The following is a 7,355-nucleotide window of genomic DNA, read 5'->3' as shown; positions in this document are numbered from 1 at the left end:
GATTTATCATAAAAATGATTTTAAAAAGCACCTAATTCAGCAGCATTTAGTGTTTGAGTGATGAACAGCCTGAGTACCCAGAACTCTGAGCCTGTTCTGCCTCAGATTTTCTGTGTGTCGTCATTTGAAATATGTTTCCTGGCCTATGCAGTACCAGTGTTAACAGCCATCTGCCCTACAAGTGTATTAGGGTGAGTCATGGATGGTAAACATCCTGGTTAAACTTAGCGGTGCTGTTACTAAAGGCTTAAAAATATGAGACAATTAAATATAGATCCAGCAACAGTGAGTTCTTAAGATAAAATGATAGAAAGCTCCAACTCTGCCTGAAATGGTGTTCAACATCCAAGTCAAATCAAGAGGGATTTCTTTTCTGGGGTATCCTAGTTACAAGCTGAATGTAGAGAGGTGGAATCAATTGAAAAGTAGTTAGTTATTCCTAGAGTGGGCTCAGCACTAAGCTGGGTAAGATGGGAGGAATTTAAAACCTCATTAACCAGAGTGCTGTTTGGGTGAGTATACAGAACACAAACTTGAACTGAAAGCTATGCATCCTCAAGAGTGCAGACAATCAGCTAGATTTGTGTCAGCTAATACAACCTCTGGGAACAATGCCAGGAGAGGCTCATCTCACTCAAAGATTGGATTCGTCACTGAGCACACCGTGTCTTTAAACACAAGACTCCTTGGTGTTTGCTTGTTCTGTTAATAAGAGGTGGATTCAGTTGGACAGGGAAGCAGCATGTCAAAATCAAGGGAGCAAACAGAGCACTGACCCCAGCTCACATGGAGAACACACTTTCCTCTAAGATGGGCCTTCTGACAGCCGGGCTGGACCACAGTTGCCTGCATCACTGGGTGAATATCCCTAGCATCCAGTCTCTGACCCTGTAGGACTGAGCTTCTGTGAAAGAAACAATAAGTGGTCAGTGTTTATTTGATCAGTTCTGGAAATCATGAGGGCTGTGTGGAAATTTTCCACAGCAGATATCTTTTTATACCAGATAGAAACTACCCGATAAGAGGCTTTCTAGAAAACCTGGAGTAGAAAAACAATAAGCAAACAATAAAAGCAAGACCACAGGAACACAGTAATAACATTTCAATGAGGTGATATTTGCAGCGCTTTTGCAAATATTGACTCACCAAGTGTGAGGCTGAAAAAGAAACCTGCTTTCTATTTGAGTCAACCACACAAAGCGTTGGGAGCACTCCCTCAGGGAGCTTCTCACTGGCCCTGGGATCAAGCCTAGAAATAAGCGCTCCTTCATATGCAACCTCAGTCTGCCACGGTAGAATCTCCCACGCCTTGTGTAAATTCATCACAGTGCTCTGCTGGAGCACAACAGTCTTGTCTCCCAGTGGCTGGAGAAATGATGAGTCAAGATCAGCTGCAAGTGATGACACATGCCCTTATAAAAACAATCGCTCCATTTTAATATGTTTGCTTCTCCGCTCCCTTTTCTTTTTGCACTGAAAGAACCCAGTGTAAAGTCCTCTCTTTTCTTGGGGAAGTTTGCTCATCAGGGTCTTCCATTACATGGAAAGACAAATAAATTAACATCTGTTTGTTAATCATCATACTACAGGTATGGTAGGCCAAAAGCAAACTGAACAAGAACAGGAAAGAGAACTAAGTTGAAAAAGAGGGTGTGTTGGAGGAAGCGATTTAGTAAAGAGGAGGTTCTTTTGTAGCAAAGGAGGCCTGTGGGTGTTTGGGGAAAGGACTGTGCTAGTCTTTCAGTTCAGGACCCCACTGAAGCAACCAGTTCTCAAAGGGGAGGACTGTGCGATGTGCCTGAATACATGGTGACCCACACTCCCCGGTTCCCACAGCAAATGTCGTCTCTCAAGCAGCCATCCTCAGGGCTGTGTGTGTGTGTGTGTGACCAAGCAGAAGCTTCCATTTGGGTATCAGGCTGGTCTACAGAATACAGGGAGAGAGGGAGCCTTTCCTATCAGAAGCTACACTTAGCATTTTCATTGGTGACCCACCCCAAGGGGCTGCTCGGTGGAACTCTGTTACAGAGTCTTTGTCTGGTGTACAGGCCCAATTCACATTTTTTTCTGGCTGAAATTTATTTAATCCAAGTAGCTTTCTTTGAAACAAATTACAAACATAAAATTAAGTAGAGAGTCTTGGAAAGAAGGAATGCAACTGAAGAAAGTTGAAATTTAAATTTTATTAGTTATGTAATAAATCTCTTTGGATAAGTAGGGAGAAAAAGAACCCTGAAGAGTTCTTCCCTCAAAATCCTCGTCCATCTTCCTTCTCCTGAGAGTGCTTCACATTATTTTTCCAGCTTTCCACACCATCCAAGCCCAGAGAAGTTCTGACAGGATCATCTCCACAGAACTTGTTTATTTGAAGACTTACTCTCTCCCAGATGTACTTTAACCAGTTACTCAACCAGGTTTTCCCTTTCAGTTAAAAAACAATCTTTTATTTCAAGATGAAAGGTTTCCTATTTGGTACTGTTTCGCCTTATGAAATCTCTTTCCCTCTTCTATTACGCAACCATTTTAATAAGAAATTTTTGGCATCAGCAACCAGTCCAGGAAATTTGGAGATAGAGGGGAAAGTGAGGATCTCCCATGAAATCTCACCGGAGCTGTTTACTGGTCTTGGAAGGAGACTGATTTGTTATCCTGAGGATGGAAGGAAAAGGCAAAATGCATAGCTCTGAGTTTCTCTCCGTCTGAGGCACAAATGGTTTTATGAGATCAGTGGACTTTGTCGTAGCTGGAAGAAGACTCAGGTTCACATAAACAGTCGACCTTCTCTGGGTCTCTGCAGTGGGAAGGCAAAGAAACAACGGCCTACACTAGGCAGAAACTAATCGTCCAGCTTCACCTAAAGGAGGATCATTTCGCCGAGACTGTGCCATAGATTCTCAAGAAAATTCCAAAGGAAGAGTTCCAGACATTCTGCACAAGGCATTTCTACTGCTCTTTCAGGCATTTGGTCTTGTTTGAGAAAAGAAATCTCATTGTTTTGGCATCAGGCCTCACATATGTTTTAAAAAAGATGTCACGGGATGCTTAAAGGAATAGTGCCTTATGTATAAAATATTTTCTTCCCTGTTGACAGTTTCTAATCTTTGCATTGAACATAATGAAAAAGAAATAAGATGATCTTGCATCAGAGACAGAAGAACCACTTTTGGATTTACACATCCTTGCCTTCCTTTCTTTTCTTTTATTTTCTTCTTCTTCAAACAAACAAACAAACAAAAAAACCTCTGAAAATCCCAGGTCTTTAAAGAGGATTAGAAATCCAAGCCACAGCCTTGGCTTATGGTCAAAGGACATTAGACAAGGACGGAAGAGACTTGGGGTCCTGACCAGCTTGGGCTAGTGGCCGACAGTCTCAGGACTTCATTTGTGCACCATGTTTGCTAGACTCCAGTTTGCTCATTACTGCAATGAAAAACTGCACTGGCTCATTCCTTAGCCCTTCCAAGTTCAGTTGTTTGTTTACTGGTCTTCCTCTGAGCATTCCAGAAACCTTCTGGAATTCATAACGCATGAGGCTAAGAATCCACTTAGGGTAAGCAAGTGGCTCAGCTATGCTTTTGTCACCGTCGCACTGGTCAAGCTGGGAACAGCATGTTCAGTCACGGAGCAGGGAGAGCTTGTAGAATCCACTGTCCTGATGTTACACGCATGGGGCTGGGGCTACTCCCGGTTTAGGGCTTGACAGAGAAAGCTAGCTCTGGGTCAGAATTCTGCATAACCAAAAGGCACACTGGAGGGAGACCTAAACCCAAGAGCTACCCAGCTATTGCAGGAATGCTGACTTTTGGTTAGGCACTCAACTCTTTGGGACATTTGTGAAGTGAAGTCAACCCCACCCCTCTGAGGCTTTTGATAAGTTCCAAATATGTATGAAAGTACAAGTGTTTGGAAACTATAAAATGGCACAGAAACAGAAGGATCATGATCAGCTTTCACAGTTGTTTCTGACCCTGGGTGTGGTCTATGAAGGAAGCAGGGCTGGAGAAATTCAACAAAGGGATGAGGGAAAAGAGAAGCTGGGCAGAGAGCGTGGGAGGAGACGTCAGGCGAGGCACAACTCAGAGCACCAGCAAACACAGAAGAGCTCCTGCTGCCAGCCAACTCCAGGCTGGGGCATTGGGAAGCTCAGATAGAACCCAGCATCCATGTCCCCAGTCCTCACCATGACCTTCACTTCCAAAGACTCTGTGCATTGCTGGCTAGGGTTTGCTGCTGGAAACATCTGTTACAGCATTTCTTTTAAATAAAAAATACAAGTGCTAGGAAAGTAGCTCCATGATAAAGCATCTGACTAGCCTGTGTGAGGCAGAGGATTCCATCACCAGTACCAAAAACAAAACAAAAATTCTTTTTCTTAAATTAATGACTTTGAAAAAGCCATCCATGGTATGCACACTTATAATCCAAGGTACATGAGAGCCCAAAGCAGTTCAAGGTCAACCTAGGCAACTTAGCAAGACCATGTCTTAGATAAAAATAAATAAATAAAAAAAGCTGGGGTGTGGCTCTATGGTACAGTGCTTGAGGAGCACTTATGAGCCCCTAGTTTTAATCCCTAAGACCAAAAATTTAAGAAGGAAAAGCAAAGAAAAGGCCGTGTTGCAGCGCTACAGGGGCTGTTAGCTAAAGTCCCCTAGGCCTCTGGACACAAAGTCAGCCCTGGCAAACAGACGGGTGGGGGTGGGGTGGGGGGGTCACAATAAACTAGTTAGGTAGCTACAAAGTGGAGATAAAACCTAAGCAACAGGAGAAAGAACAGAGTTACTGTTTACAGAACTTTAAGTGCCAGTGTTGAACCATTGTTATGTAACTTTTACCCTTACCATAGGAGCTGTTAGCTTTTTTATTTTACATCAGTGTCAGGAGGTTAGGAGAGGTCACTGGAATTTACCCTAAATTGCCCATCTTTTTCTAAAAGGACAGACTTTGAGTCCAGTTTGTTTGGACTCTAGCTTCTATGCTTAATGCCTACTTAATCCTACGCTTATTCAGCTACTCTTGGGCACACATCAACCTTTCAGACCAAACTGGTTTTGTGCTGTCTGCACCTTAGCTGAGCTGCAACGTTGGAATCACATCAGTATTGGTCAGGAGAGAGAAAAAGGGCAGCGGTGGTTTTCTGAAAGCACCTGATTTGCTTCTGTTTTTGACTAGGATAAAACGAAAAGTAATACAAAATAAAAAATTATAATAGCTCCATTTGTGAGAGGAAGAGTTATTTCCCTTTTAGAGTCATTCTGTGTTGTGAAAAAGGAAGATGGGGGAGTAAGATTCTGTAGGTTGGGCAGCGCACTGATGGGGGCCTGTGTGGCTTACAGCTGCCCTCCGGCCAGTGACCATTATCTCCGGTATGTTGGAAGCTTGAACTTTGCCCAGGTGAATATTTGCACCACAGAAACAGCACACAGCACAGATCAGAGCATTGTTTCACCTTCAGAGCTGTTTATCATTTTGTGTGATAAATCGCAGATCCTTGTAAAGTTGTTGCTGAAATGTGGTTATAAATGCTCCATAACTGGAGGTCTTAATGCTGCACAACTAGACAGTAGAGGTGAATTAAAGAGATGTTTTACCATGTTCAGGTGAAGACGCACACTGACAGTTGCTCAGTAAGTGAGCTCGCCTGAGATGATTGACAGCAGCCGGACCCTTGCTGCCAGTTCCGGTGGCATCTTGCTCTCAGCTGCCATCTGTGCACAACAGAGAAAGGATCTGTGGTTGGCTTTTTTTTTTTTTTTTTTTTTTGACAAGTTCTGGTGGCTTAGCTCTTGATGGAAAGGCTGCATGTATGCAAATGACCTTTTCCTTCCTTGACATTTTAAAATAACAAACTAAAGATGGAATGGGTACATGAAGCAAAGCACACAGAGCTGGATGGATTCTGTGGGGGAAATATTTTGTCAGGTCACTTAACCTTTCCGCTTCACCTACATTTAGCAGAAATGTCGCATTCAGTATTTTCTGTAGTATTTTCCATGGAAATGGAAGTGGGCAGTATTGTGGAAAGACAGAACTACAGGCTACCCTTGCATGGCAATTTTGCCATCACTGCTATCTCTCTGTTAAGGCTTTTGTCTGAAATGGAGCAGAAGTGTGTGCATTTCACTTGTTCAGCTACCAATTAGATGCTTACCGCCAACATCCTTTAACTAGATTTATGAGAGAATGACACTGGACATTTCCTCTTTAGGTCCTTTCCAGTGCAAATACGCTGCACTGAAATAATTGATATTGATGTGGCCAAGGCACTTTCGTGCATACAGCTTTTCGAGTCCAGTGTTCCTTGGTCAGAGGCAGGCCTGAGTTTCAGTCCCAGTTTGCTAACTGGTTCAAGATCTTTGTTCTCTCAAAGGCTGCTTGTTTTCCTGATCTGCACTTAGCAGGTAGAAGGATAACTTTCTTCGGATTCCCTGGTAAAATAGCTGCCAGCGCTGTGGTAAAAATAACAAAGATCAAATGACCCACTCTGAGTTCTCAGTGGCGCCCAGTGCTCAGTGCTGATGGGGATGGGCGGGGCTTCTGAGGCTCTTCGAATGCCCAGCTTAGAGTGATCTCCCCTCTGCTGGACGCTGCTTCTTGGCTGTGGGATTTCACAGCAGCCTGCTCCTTCCTGATGGAGCAGGATTAGTTAGCCAGAGCCAGGCTCAATTTCTGGAAAGCAGAAAGTCCAGGCAAAGGGTAGTTACTGGGCAGATATCCATTTACTTCACTGAAAAGTGCAGAGATGGACTCCTAGAGAGAAAATTAGTTTGGAAGGCCATTTTGTACAGATATCCTAGGAACACTGGGACCAAGGAAGGACAAGAAAACAGAAAAAACAAACGGAAAAGTACCTCTGTACCTGCTGTGTGCCCTCCTGTGGCTGCTGCACAGATTCAAATCTCAGACTTTAAAAGTGTAATGTATTCTCTGAGCCTGGTGAAACAAGGTGTCCTGAGTATGTCTTTGCCCCCAACTTGAGCCTACATTTGGGCACACCTTATACATTAGTCAGTATAGAAAATTTTGATTATTCAACATCCCAGGGAATCTATTAGCTCAAATACCAGATCTCCCACCCAAACTAGACCTTTGCAACTACATTCGAGTGGGAGTAGATGCTTCATTGCTGTATATGTTCTAATGTCATCACTGCAATAGGTGGTGAATTCCTTCAGCATAGAAAGAGGTTGGAAATATGGTGATAATTTAATGAGGTTAATTAAGGACAAATGATCTGATTTCATGTCTTTGATAGTAGAGTATGTGCTCCTGTGTGTGTGTGTGTTGTCAGAAAGGTATGTAGAGTCGGTGAGAAATGACAGCTCTGAAAATGTGTAGGTCCCCAGGTAGGAAGA

This window comes from Cavia porcellus, unplaced genomic scaffold (genome assembly GCF_034190915.1).
Source record: "Cavia porcellus strain 051 isolate PalLab524CR breed Dunkin Hartley unplaced genomic scaffold, mCavPor4.1 scaffold_19, whole genome shotgun sequence".
Lineage (NCBI taxonomy): Eukaryota > Metazoa > Chordata > Mammalia > Rodentia > Caviidae > Cavia > Cavia porcellus.
This window is presented reverse-complemented; position numbering follows the sequence as displayed.